General features: G+C 36.9%; 1 protein-coding gene across 1 annotated transcript in view; it reads right to left on the bottom strand.

The window, feature by feature from the left end:
* The window catches only part of LOC123311362, a 1,278,848-nt gene that overhangs the window by 520,196 nt on the left and 744,927 nt on the right, over window positions 1-13,725 (bottom strand). The window lies entirely within an intron of this gene.

The raw sequence follows: 13,725 nt of genomic DNA, 5'->3' as shown, positions 1-13,725 counted from the left end.
AAATATGAGAATGTGAAGTATGAAAATCGAGTAATATTATCAACAATTCAGCAGTTGTCAGCAAGAAGACAGAGAGAATGTCTTCTGTGCAAATTGTGTACTGACTAAACAAATAAATATTGTCGGTTCTACAATGTGGTAATTTTTACAAGGTTGAGGTCTAATGTAAACAATGAGGTAATTGAATACAACCTATGTTTCCGACTTTGATTTTTAAAAAGCTTTATTGACTATTGCTAAGGTGGACAATGTTAAAGTCTCGACATTCAATACAATAATGACTTTACTATTGTAATTAATATGACATGACACCTAACCTAACCTACTATTCCCCTACTCATAGGATAATTCCTAGTATCAGGGTAATAATAATACCTAATAACAGTTTATTTAACCCAACAGGAAATTTCCCAATAACAGGGTAACATTTTGACAATGAACAATATGAACAATTATTCAATGATACAACAATTAACAATAACCGCCCCGAACTAAAAAAATAAATTAAACTTGAGTTCATCAGCAGCCCTGCACAATCGATAGATCGGAGCTTGCTCAAGTATGTTAGTGCGAGGTTTAGGGAGTCGAAAAGTTGATGTGGTCCTAGCTTCAAATCTTGGTACACGAATGTCAACCCTGAACAGTAGATGAGGTGAATCAATTCCTCCATTGACAAGCTTTTGAGCAAATTTAGCGCACTGTCGTTTCTGTCTCTCCTGCAACGTTGAAATTCGCATTTCCCGCATGATCTCCGACAAATCCGCACCACGATTAAGCGTTCTTGATGCGTAGCATATTGGTCTATCAGAACCAATGGGTTCTTGCGATAAAATTGCTCCAATTGCCACGTTTGATGCATCTGTAGTGACTAGGAAATTTTTACTAAAATCAGAGTATTACAAAACTGCGGGATTGGTTCATATTTCTTTACATTTGTTGAATGATTCAATGAAATATTCAGAATGATTGATTTTTCTTCCTTTTTTCTGAAAAACATCGGTTTTGTTATCTTGGCGTAATCTTTTATGAACTTGCGATAATATTCCGTGAGTCCGAGATATCTTTTTAGTTCTGTTGGTGTTTTGGGAACTGGGTAGCGTAAAATTGCATCAATTTTCAGTGGGTTGGGTTCAAGAGCTTCTGGTGTTATAATGTCCCAAGAATTGAACCTCTTTTTTTTTAAACTCCGATTTGTCCATTTGGATTTTCGAGTTTGCTGCTCTAAGACTTTACGCAGTTTTTCTATATGCTCTTGAAGTGATGTTGAAAATATAACTATATCATCCAAATAAACTACACATGCTTCATTCATAATGCCTCGTAAAATGTTGTCCATTATTCTTTCAAATGTTCTTGGTAAGTGTTTCAGTCCAAAAGGCAGTTTTTTATATTCATGTCCTCTTTCTGTAGAAAATGCTGTCTTAGGTGTATCACTAGGGTGCATCTCGATTTGATGGTCACCTGATGCTAGGTCGAGTGTGGAAAAATATTTGCAGTTTCCTAGCTTGTCCAATACTTCCGTAGTATTTGGGAGTGGATATTGATCGTAAATGCTTTTTTATTAAAGGTCCTTTAGTTTGCATAAAAAAAATATACATTCCAGAGCGAGACGTCGGAGCGACTAGACGTGTTGAGTGATTTTACGATTACACGAGTTTTGTGAATGAGTTTTGTATTGTTGTATTATATACAGTTCAGATCAAAAGATCGTTGGTTGTGCAAATCACATCAGGTGAGACTTTTTCTATATAATAAATGGTGATTTTCGTTTTTTTCTCTTTCATTGATATTTACCACCTTTGTAAAAAACTAAAAACGTTTTGCCATGTCGGAGACTTCAGATAATGAGGGTTCCTACATGAAAGCTTCCAAAGAAGTCGATGACTTCAGCGAGAATGAGTCTGAAGGACAGACTACTTTACGAGAAGATAACGAGCAAATGAAAACTCAAATAGCGAAACTGAATGAAACACTCCGCCAATTGATTAATGAACTCCGCCTAGCGAAAGAAAAAATAAGTGAGCTTTAAGCGCCGAAAGAACCTACATTCACCGAAATTGCGAGTTTGGCAAAGAGAATTGATGTCACTTCTGACATTAAGAGGAATCAAGCAATGCTGATTGCTAAACCTCAAAACGCGCCTCCATCTAAACGCGCGCGTAAAAAGAGCTCCTCTTCAGACGAGGAAAATACCAAAAAAGCACCAAAAGTGCCTAAGAAGGATAAAATCCCACCCATCACGATGATGGGCACCTCAGATTGGGTAGAGATATCCAAAGAAATGATTAAAATTAATAAAAAAGAGAATACAATTAATAAGAAAACGGATACAAATAAGTTAAGTTCCATTTATCGTTATTTGTTCGAAAAATCGAAAGAAAAGGAAAACGAAATATTCTTCGATGGTCCAGTCGACGAATAACACCATAGAATGGCAGACTGTCAAACTAACGAATTGAACGAATTTTGGAATTTTATACCTTGACAAATTTCAACAATCGGATTAGTTTTTTAAATTTTCCTAACATTGTGTTTCATAAGTGTTTTTATAAATAGTAGTTGCATTCAAATAATTGTAACTCAATGATGATAACTGAAAATGTTTATAGCTAGGCAGATTTCTTTAACATAACCTCAAATTCAGTAAGTAAACAGACAAAAATAATTTGATGTAGAAATAAAATAAATTTTCAATGTATTCCAAAGGCCCCGAAGAAGAATTAAATTGAATTCGAAAGCTTGGCGAAGAATGAAGAGTTTCACTTGAGATCCCTCCCAAAAAACGAGTCGTTTTACCCTTAGAATTCTACAATTAAAATTTCAAAGACTCTTATAATTTAAATTCAAGATATCCAAAGCTCTCTACACAAAAAAGATGAACTACAACTGCGCAACTGTTGATATTCCAGGGAATGTCAGACGCTGAGGTGTCCAGAATGACATCGAACAAGACGAAGAAGCCCATACTTCTCTACCTGGTTAAAACCCAGAAAAAGGAAATCTTCGAAGTGAAGCGACTCTACAATCTCTGTATTGTAGTTGAACACAAAAATAGGCCTGAAAGTCCAAGCCAGTGCTTTAGATGCCAAAGGTACGGACATGCACAGAACAAATGCTCCTTCCCGTGGAGATACGTGAAGTGCTGAGGAAGCCATAGTAGCAATGACTGCACACTCACCAGAAAAGGTGAAGAGAGCCACATGCGTCTTATGTGGAGAAGAGGGCCATCCAGCTAGCTACAAAGGATGTAGCGAGTTCAAGCTGGTGACCAGAAAGAAGAATTCCCGTAAACTAGCTGAACAGAAGAAGCCGGTAACAAAAGTAACCACTGTTCAAAAAATCCAGGAAGTAGCGAAGGCCAAACCTACAGAACAGGAAAAGAAGAGAGAGACTCCAAAACCGGTTCAGAAAAAAGAACAGACGAAGCCTCCAATGAAACAGCCTGTAAACAGTCAACAGGAGAAGAAAAAGATATCTGAATCAGCCGATGATTTAGATATATTCACGGAAAAAATTTTCAACAAGATAATGTTTTAAATTGAGAGAGAAATAGAGAAAAAACTCCAAGCATTATTCAGTACACTGAATTAATGTACTTTATGGATATTAGGAAGAAATGCCTCAAGATAATCTAGTGAAACACAAACGGTATCAACACTCGGAAAGCCAAGATAGAAGAAATAATATCAGAGAGACAACCTGATATTATAGCCCTACAGGAAACAAGGATAAACCGGAATAGACGACTGAATTTCATGAATTATGAAACATATATATGTGACAGAAGTACAAAAACCGGAGGAGGAGTAGCAATACTGGCGAGAACAGATCTGAAACACTACTTCAAAAGTAGATCCGATGAAATACAAGGAGAGAATCAGTCTCGAATGAAATCTGGACAAGAGCAGACGTGCTATAGTGCTATAAAAGTGAAAGCGGAAGAGAAGGTCGAAGTGAAAGTGCCCACTAGCAAAGCTACGTAATTTTTGATTCCGTCTGTGGAGTTTGTGTAGGTTCTATATTTGTTATCGGAATTTTAATTCGTTGAAATTTTGGTGTTCATCTGCCAGTGTCCAGGTCTTGATCGGGTGTTGATTGTTGGTACTGCAGAAAACATCAGGTGAGCTTATTTTTCGTATCTTTTTCCTGATTTTTTCTCATAGCGTAGAAAAATTTTGGCTTTATACCATAGTTTTATATTAGACTATTTCTGAATATTTTATTATTTTCAAATCGCTTGATATTTTAAGAAATCTGAGTAAAAAACAATGTGGAAACCTCAGATAATGAGGGTTCCTATATGGAAGCGACCGATGCTGAAGAATTCAGTGACGCCGTACACGAGGAGCTTGTAAAGCTGAGAGAAGAGTATATGCAGTTGAAATCTCAAATTGTCAAACTGACCGAAACTGTGTCACATTTGGTCGGTCAGATGCGCCTCTTGAGAGAGGAAATGTCCACCCGAAATAATATGCCGAAATCCCCCACTTACGCCACAATTACAAAACCGGTAGCGGACTCCAAAAATAATTCCCTCAAAGGAATTGTTTCACAACCCGAAACAAGGAAAAATGATGCAACGCTGGTTGCGAAGGCCCCAAACGCGCCTCCAACTAAACGCGCGCGAAAAGAAAGCTCCTCTTCTGATGAGGAGACCGTCAAGAAGACAACGGGAGTGCCTTAAAGGGATAAAATCCCACCCATCACGATGATGGGTACATCAGATTGGGTAGAGATCTCAAAAGCTCTCTATACCAAGAAATTCAGCTATAACCGGGCTACTGTAGTGGAAAACGGAATCAAGATTATAGCCACAACTGTAGATGACTACAGAAAAGTAACTAAATTCTTCGACCAACTTGGAAAGGAGTATTTAACATACCAGATGGAAGCGGAAAAGAAAATTCACGCCGTCATTAGGTATCTTTCAATAGACTCAGATCTGGAATAGATTAAAAATGACCTGAGTTTCCGGGGAATCGATGATGCTGAGGTGTCTAAAATGGCATCCAATAAAACGAAAAAGCCGATACTATTATATCTTGTTAAAACGCAAAAGAAGTAGATATTCGACATCCCACGACTCTACAACCTTTGTATTACAGTCGAACCAAAAAAGAAGGCAGAAAGTCCAAGCCAATGCTTCAGATGCCAAAGGTACGGACACGCACAAAATAAATGCTCCTTCCCGTGGAGATGTGTGAAGTGTTCGGGAAACCATAGCAGCAAAGATTGTGAACTCACCAGGAGAGGTGAAGAAAGAAACGCTACATGCGTTTTATGTGGTGAAGAAGGCTATCCAGCAAGCAACAAGGGATGTAGCGAATTTAAGCTGGTGACCAGAAAGAAGAGAGCCGGCCAAAAACAGACATAACAGAAAAAGCCGTCGAATAAAGCAATACCTGCACAAAGGAAACTATAAAAACCGAACCTTCTGAACCGGAAAACAAGAAAGAAACTTTTAAGCCTATGCAAAAAAAAGAAGAACAAAAGAAGACCCAAATAAAACAGACTGGAAATAGTCAACCAGAAAAAAGAAAAATATCTGAACCAGCCGATGATCTAGATATCTTCACGGAAAAAATGTTGAAGAAGATAATGTTGAAATTTGAAAGAGAAATGGAGAAAGCACTCCAAGCATTGTTCAGTAAACTGAATTAATGGACTTAACGTATATTAGGGAGAAATTCTTCAAGATAATCTCGTGGAACATAAACGGGATCAACACTCGGAAAGCAGAGATAGAAAAAATAATATCAGACAACCTGATATTATAGCCCTACAGGAAACAAAAATAAACCGGAACAGACGACTGACTCTCATGAATTATGAAACATATAGATGTGACAGAACTACAAATACCGGAGGAGGAGTAGCAATATTGGTGAGAACAGATCTGAAACACTACTTCAAAATCCGACGTAACATAAGGAGAAACAGAAAAAGTGACGATTGTTGCCGAATTAAATCGGCAAACACTCAGTTGCAGGAACGTCCATTATACTGTAATGATCCCTTTGAAATTTTAATTCATTATTGAACGGGGTTTTCTGTTGCAAGAAACCAGATTTAATGGAAACATTAGTTTTTCGTTTAACTTAATGTACACCAATCATTATCATGTCATTATCGATATTTCCTGTTGCAGGAAACAGTTTTTGCTTCAAATGAAGGATTATTTTGACGCTTTATCGTTAAAAATTTTATGACCAAGTTTTGTCCCATCAAGTATTCATTTAATTGACGCAAGTCATAATTTAAACGTTTTTTGAAGTGAAAATTTTTGAAAATTTCTTTTATTTGCTACATATTATGTCTAGTTTGTCGAGCATGTCTAGCCTCTCGTCTCTGTCCGATGAAGAAACGAATACTTTCAGAAATATACCGGACAGAAAGGACTTATGGAACAATTATGTCAAAGAGGAACTCTTTGGTTATGATGAGAACGGAGTTCAATAAAGCACGTATTTTGCATTTTTGCTGAATTAAATTAAATACCTGATTGAACCTGAAACTAGGCGTTCCAAAGCAATTGATGCGAGAAACCAACTTCTTATAGCTCTAAGATATTATGATTATTATACATCTAGGGGATCTGGTGGACTGTTATAAATCTACAGTGTGCCGCATTATACAAAGGGTAACGAAAGCTTTTGCAAGCCTAGCTGAGCATCATATTAAAATGCCAACTTCCCAAGAGTACCAGGAAGTTGCTCAAGAATTTTATGAAATTGCTGGTTTTCCGAGGGTGTTAGGAGCTAAAGATTGCACCCATGTGCTCAGCATGGTGTTTCATGAATTCTGAAAACAGTAACATATATATTTTTATGTTGTCCAGTGAGATTATTTATTCAGAGAAAGGTCAACCCATATTGTTTAATAATTAAATAAATTACATTATATTCTGACAAGGATTTTCTAGCTTTTTGCTTCTTATTATGAAAGAAAGTTTTTTAATCTTCCACTGTTCTAATTCCACTTGTGGTGACAGCATTATAAGCATATTTTCTTATATGCTTTTTTTTGCGGACTAAAATGTGCCTGTCCTCTTATCTTCTGTATTAGACGGATACCTGCGAAGTAAAATAAACTGAAGGTGAAATAAGCCATAATAATTATCTGATAAATAAGAATTATATCCTTCCTGAATCTAATCTGAAACATGATAACATCAATGAATGGAATTAATGAATCAATTCATATTATGATAGGATACTCACTGTTAAAAGTGATCTAATAATTTACTCTTTTCTTCGGCGGTGTAGTTGCAACCTCTTATACTTTTCGTAGCAATCATATATAAATTCTACAATACAACACCGTCAACAGAACTGACACGAAAAATTCATTAGGTTCATAGCATAGATATGATTTTTGCATTTTCCAAGATTTCATTAGTTACACTATGGTTTGTACACTAGAAATGCCATTTCTCGGGAGAAATATCATAATTCTTTTAATGAATTCATTACCGAAACATTAACTAATGGAACGAAAATTATTGAAAAATTAAGTTCTTGCAACAGGCATTGAAATAATGGAAACATCAAGTTTGAGGCACTATTAATTGATGCTGATTTAATGGACTCCTTCTTGCAACTGGGTAAAAGAGTCGAAATTACCTCGACATACAAGCCACCACAAAACAATATGATGGAAGGAACAAACCCGAAAATCTGCATCGGAGGTTTCAACTGTAAATCCCCATTATGGAACAGCAGAACAGAGAAGAGAAATGGCAAAAAACTCAAGGATTTCGCAGAAAAACAAAATGCCATAGTGATTGGCTATTGGTAGTGATTTGCTTTTGGTATAGGAATTCTAGGTGTAATAGATATCGCGATATTGAAAAATATAACTCAAGAATTCTCTATTGAAACTTCGGAAGATGGAACCTCAAACCACAATCCCGTCGAATTGACAATTGGAGAAGAGCAAAGAGAAAAACTGATGGAAATAGGAGAATATACCAATTTGGCTAAATACAGGCATTTGATACAATCGGAAATAAAAGAAATTCTAACAGCAAGCACTCCAGAGGATCTGGAATGTGCGGTTGATAAACTGGAAGAGATTATATTTAAAGCTTACGAAAAAAGCACGAGAAGAGTGAAGAGACCAGCACCAAGTCATCCGCATGGCGATACGCCTAAAGAAGTAAAAGATCTTATACGAGAAAATAGAAGACTCAGAAGAATATACCGGATGAATAAAAATGATCTGAATAGAAGGAACCTCAACCGACATAGGCAAGTTCTGAAAAATGCCCTGAAAGATCTAAGAACAAGCAGATGGAACAAAAGGGTTCAAGAACTGAATACAATCGATCATTCTGCATGGAGAATGCAAAAAAGCCTACGAGGAGAAAAGACTAAAATTCTACCCCTACACGGAGAAAGAGGAATGGCGTATTCCAATACTGATAAGGCAGATGCATTGGCGGACTCGATCGAACGAGAATCGAGAATAAATTACAGGATAGACGACGATAATGAAGATTTGGAAGAACTGGTTGAAGAAAATGATGAAGAAATGGATTAATTACAAGCGACTACTGAAGTAGACAAGCCAACATCGCCAAATGAAATCAGGGAAATAATTAGAAGTTTGAAGAAGAGGAAAGCTCCCGGAAGCGATAAAATAACGAATATTATGTTAAAGAAATTACCTAGAAAAGGTAGAGTCGCTCTAACAAATATCGCGAATGGAATTATGAGGACAGAACACTACCCAGAAAAATGGAAAACAGCAGAAGTCATAGTGTTCAATAAACCATTCAAAGAGCAGAAGTTCCCACAAAACTACAGACCGATAAGTCTACTGTCGGCGGAGAAAGAGGAATGGCGTATTCCAATACTGATAAGGCAGATGCATTGGCGGACTCGATAGAACGAGAATCGAGAATAAATTACAGGATAGACGACGATAATGGAGATTTGGAAGAACTGGTTGAAGAAAATGATGAAGAAATGGATGAATTACAAGCCACTACTGAAGTAGACAAGCCAACATCGCCAAATGAAATCAGGGAATTAATTAGAAGTTTGAAGAACAGGAAAGCTCCCGGAAGCGATAAAATAACGAATATTATGTTGAAGAAATTACCTAGAAAAGGTATAGCCGCTCTAACAAATATCGCGAATGGAATTATGAGGACAGAACACTACCCAGAAAAATGGAAAACAGCAGAAGTCATAGAGTTCAATAAACCATTCAAAGAGCAGAAGTTCCCACAAAACTACAGACCGATAAGCCTACTGCCGGCGTTAGGAAAAGAAGTAGAAAGAATTATAGCCACGAGGCTTAATGAGGAAACCAAAAATCTGACACTAATACCACCAGAACAGGTAGGATTCAGAAGAGAGCATTCAACAGAGCAACAATTATTAAGGCTCACAGAATACATTACAGAGGGATTCCAAAATAAACAAGCTACAGGTCTTGTTTTACCAGACGTCGCCAGAGCATTCGACAGAGTATGGCATAAAGGATTAATATATAAGATGAGATGTGCTGGATTTTCGATCAAAATATGCAAGTTGATCCGGAACTATCTCAAAAATGGAAGATTTTACGTGAAAGTGGAAAGAGAATGCTCCACAACAAGAGATATAGATGCTGGAGTACCCCAAGGATCAGTTCTTGGGCCACTTCTGTAGAACATGTACATTCACGATATTCCGAAGAATTCAAGAACCATGCTAACGTTATATGATGACGACAGAGGCATAGCAACTCAATACCGCAACCCAGAAGTAATAGAACGAGTTCTACAAGAAACGATTGACGAAACAAATGACTGGTGCATAAAGTGGAAAATCAAGCTGAATGGACAAAAGAGCCAAAAAATATTACTACAGAAGAGAAGACTGCGACCCACAACGAAATTGGAAGTTGACGGCGAAGAAATCGACTGAAAAAATGAAGCCAAATATTTAGGAATAACGCTTGACAAAGAACTCACTTGAAAAAGTCATATCAAACAAGCAATCGACAAAACGAGAGCAGCGATGAATAGACTCTACTCTCTGATAGGAAGAAGAAGTCATATGTCGAAAGAGACAAAAATGGATCAGTTGCCTGGGGTTTCGCAGCAAAGAGCCATATCAAAAGAATTCAGGCCACTGAAAATAAGCTGCTACGATGTGCAATAGATGCACCTTGGTTTGTCAGGATTAGACAAAATAGGGACCTAAAATGGGAAACCATTACGGAATTCATGAACAAAAAAGCAGAGAAATTATTCGAAACAGCGAAAAACCATCCGAATCAAGAACTCAGGAGACTTGTGGACTACGACCCAGAGAAAGACAAAAGGAGAATGCGAATTTACCGAAGGAGACCAAGAGATCAATTGAAAATAGATCAAAATAAGAACAGAAATTTATTGAAAAATTCAATAAAGTGTTATCCAATAGAGGACAAACACATAAATCCCAGCACGATAGTATGCGAGAAGAAAACCGACTAAGAGAACGGTTTATAGGCAAATGCCCGAATCCAAAATTCAAGAAGCAGGGTTTTTGGTGGGTCTCGAGCTCAGGAGAGTGAGAAACCCCACACTTGTTCCCCCTCAGGAGAGGGTGGTTCGTCTTATTTTCCCCCTGCTACACCAAAAAAAAAAGTATCACTTTTCTACACTCGATTTGATTTACACCAGTGTAGAGGAAGTGTAGTTTATCTACACATAGTCAAAAAGAAATGTAGATTAACTACAGCCCCTCTACGCTGGTGTAAATTCAATCAGCAAACAAATACTAAAATCGAGTGTAGAAAAGTGCTACACTTTTTATGAAAAAAAGGAAAGGACCTTGAGTCCTCACATAGCCGATATTTCTGTTCTCCAGATGCGTCTATTTTTTTTTGGAACTATGATGACTAGGCTGCTTCATGGACTATTGAATGGTTGAATAATGTCGTTCTTCAAAAGTTCTTCAACCTGCCGTTTAACTTTTCTTTTCTGTGTTTCTGGCATTCTATATGCTTTTTGGAAAATCGACGTTTCATCCGAAGTTCTTATTTCGTATTTAACTACCTTCGTGAAACTTAAGGGTAACATTTTGCAGTGAAAAACGTCCGGCTTATTTTTCTTCTTTATTCAGGTGTTCTGAGCGAAGATTTTTCATGTTTTCTTTCAAAAGATTATCAATTTTCGCATCATTTTGGACTGTTGTTATCGGTGTATTATCGATTTCATTAATTTCGATGATTTCGAGAGGATTTATCGTAATTTGTTCTTCCCTCTCATTACTATTCGTTACTGTTAGATAAGCTTCATTATTTTCTATTTTAACTAAACATTGTGGAATTTCGATACGTTTCATTCAATTTCACATAGTCTACAATACCTTGATTGACTTCGATTGAATTTATGGGTACTTTTACAACTTTTTGAGATCTAGATGTTAGGGCGTATGAGTAAGAATTATTTTTGAAGTATAAAGTAATCTATTCCAATTAATCCGTCATACACTTCATTAAACTCAGAGATGTGGAAATCAAAGTATTCTTTAGTTTTGAAAATTTTTGTCGGAGAATTAGTGTTGAGTAGATAGCTTGGCTAGGTAACGCATTGTCACAGAACACACCCTTGACTTACTTTATGCGCATTGTGTGTTGCCTGATGTGGCCGTTGATCACGCTGCGCGATATTGGAAGTTTGGGGGAAATCTCTTAGGTATGCACTTTTGGAGAAGTGATTGAGAGAAAGAAAGCGAAGGACAGTTTTTATAGAGAGGCTTAGCGAGCGTGATCGACGGCCCAATTATTAGGTCATTACACTGAATGTTCATTTTTACGTTTCTACTTTCGTAATAAAGAATATGAGTGAAAATAACTTTTCGACATATTCATAATATGTAATTTTGTGAGCTATTTTTATTTTGAAGGGAGAATATCTGATAAATTTTCCATAGAGTTTTCCAACAATTCGGGGACTGATTAAGGTTTTTGAGCTTCCAGTATCAATCATAAATTTTAAACCGACCTTTGGGATTTTTATGAAGTGTAGAGCAGAGTTATTAATATTTGTAATGTTTATTAGGTTTGATCCTGGTGGATTGATAGATAGAGACTGAAAATTTTCATCAGGTAAATCAAAATATTGATTCGATAATCAATATTCTTAACGTATAAAGTTACGCCGCAGTTCTGTAACGATTTACAGAACTGCGGCGTAACTTTATACTGATCGCTTGAACCGTAATTGGACATGTTAAAATAATCATGATAGTAAAAATCGTTTGGATCGTACTGATTAATACCTTCCTCGATATCTTGCTAAAAGAGTTCTTCAGAAATGAAATTTCTTTGATATATCCGATTGGGTTGAATTCGACGATGTGTCCATAGGGACCGGTTGTGATCGGGTTGGTGTCACATTCCCAAACTGAATGCTCCTTGGATTATTTTGACTTTAATTCATTAAGTTTTGGCGAATTTGTAGTAATGGTGTTTGATGAATAGGACTTAAATTCTGATAAAGGGGGCGGAGGGCCTGCTATATTTTGTTTAATGGAAAGAGAAGGTTTTAGTTAAGGACTTTGAGAGTGAGTGTTTGTTAAATTCCACCTTACATACGCAAAATTCTGTTCTTCAATTGTAAATGAAATAGCCTGTTCTAAGGTTTATGGATTTCTCAATCTTATAGACAAATTAGAATGAAGACCCCTAAGAAAAGCATTAAGTGCCTGATTTTCAAACAAAGTTTTCTTTAATTCGATAATATTCGGAGCTACTTCCATTAATTGAATTTTATTGGGAAGTAAACTTAAAAGATCTTGACATCTGTGACCGAAGTTGACCGGGTTTTCGAATTTTCCCTGCCTTAAATGCATCAAATCTCCAACTAAACAATTCTCATCTCGCTGATCTGAGACAAATCGCAACAGTAAATTCTTGATTGCTAACCAGTTTCTCAGATTCCCTCTACTATCTACTAAATCAGATGCTCTTCCGGTTATCTTGCCAATGATGGCTCGAAACGGAAATTCATTTTGTGGGTTCGCAATGTTATTTTGATCTGAAAAATCATTAATCAAATACTCGCCGGATTGAATAAAAATAGCTAAAGCCATTATCGTCTTTTTCCCTTTAGTTGACCGTGTCGAACATGGATCATTCCTCCTAAGCGTCTGGGATAATTGAGTTATTCATGTAAAATGCAGGTTATAGAGATATTAAGTCGACTTGATGTCCCTCAGCATGTTAAAAATGTTTCGTTTATACCTTCTGGTGTTTGGTGTCATTTTTGTGTTTTCTTATTCTGTCCTGTAGGTATTGTTTCCATACCGACAGGTTGGATCTTTCTTGAACTGCATGCAGTTCAAGAACCGCTCTAGTTGAAATATCTGCTATGAAAATAGACAACTTGGACGTTGGAGTGTTGATGCAAGAAAATATAGGTCGCAAAGAAACAGTAGGTTTGTGTATTTTTGGGAGACCCTAGAACCTTCCCAGCGAGCACAAAAACATCAAATATTGCTGGAACTGCATTATAATTATGCAATGCCTTGCATCGATTAGATGAAATATAAAGGTGCGATTTCACCGGAGTGCTGCACTGTACGGCTCTGTTGCACACATTGTGCTGCACAAAAGTCCATTGCAGTGGACTCGCCCACATGAAAGAGTAACGCACAGCTAATCCGATGGAAACGGACGCTAAATGTGTTAACAGCTTGTTCGTTCTGGATTGCTGCACAAAATCTGTCACTCGTCATTATC

Source organism: Coccinella septempunctata, chromosome 4, assembly GCF_907165205.1.
Source record: "Coccinella septempunctata chromosome 4, icCocSept1.1, whole genome shotgun sequence".
NCBI lineage: Eukaryota > Metazoa > Arthropoda > Insecta > Coleoptera > Coccinellidae > Coccinella > Coccinella septempunctata.
Note: the sequence above shows the minus strand (reverse complement) of the source record. Positions and strands in the feature narration are given on the sequence as shown.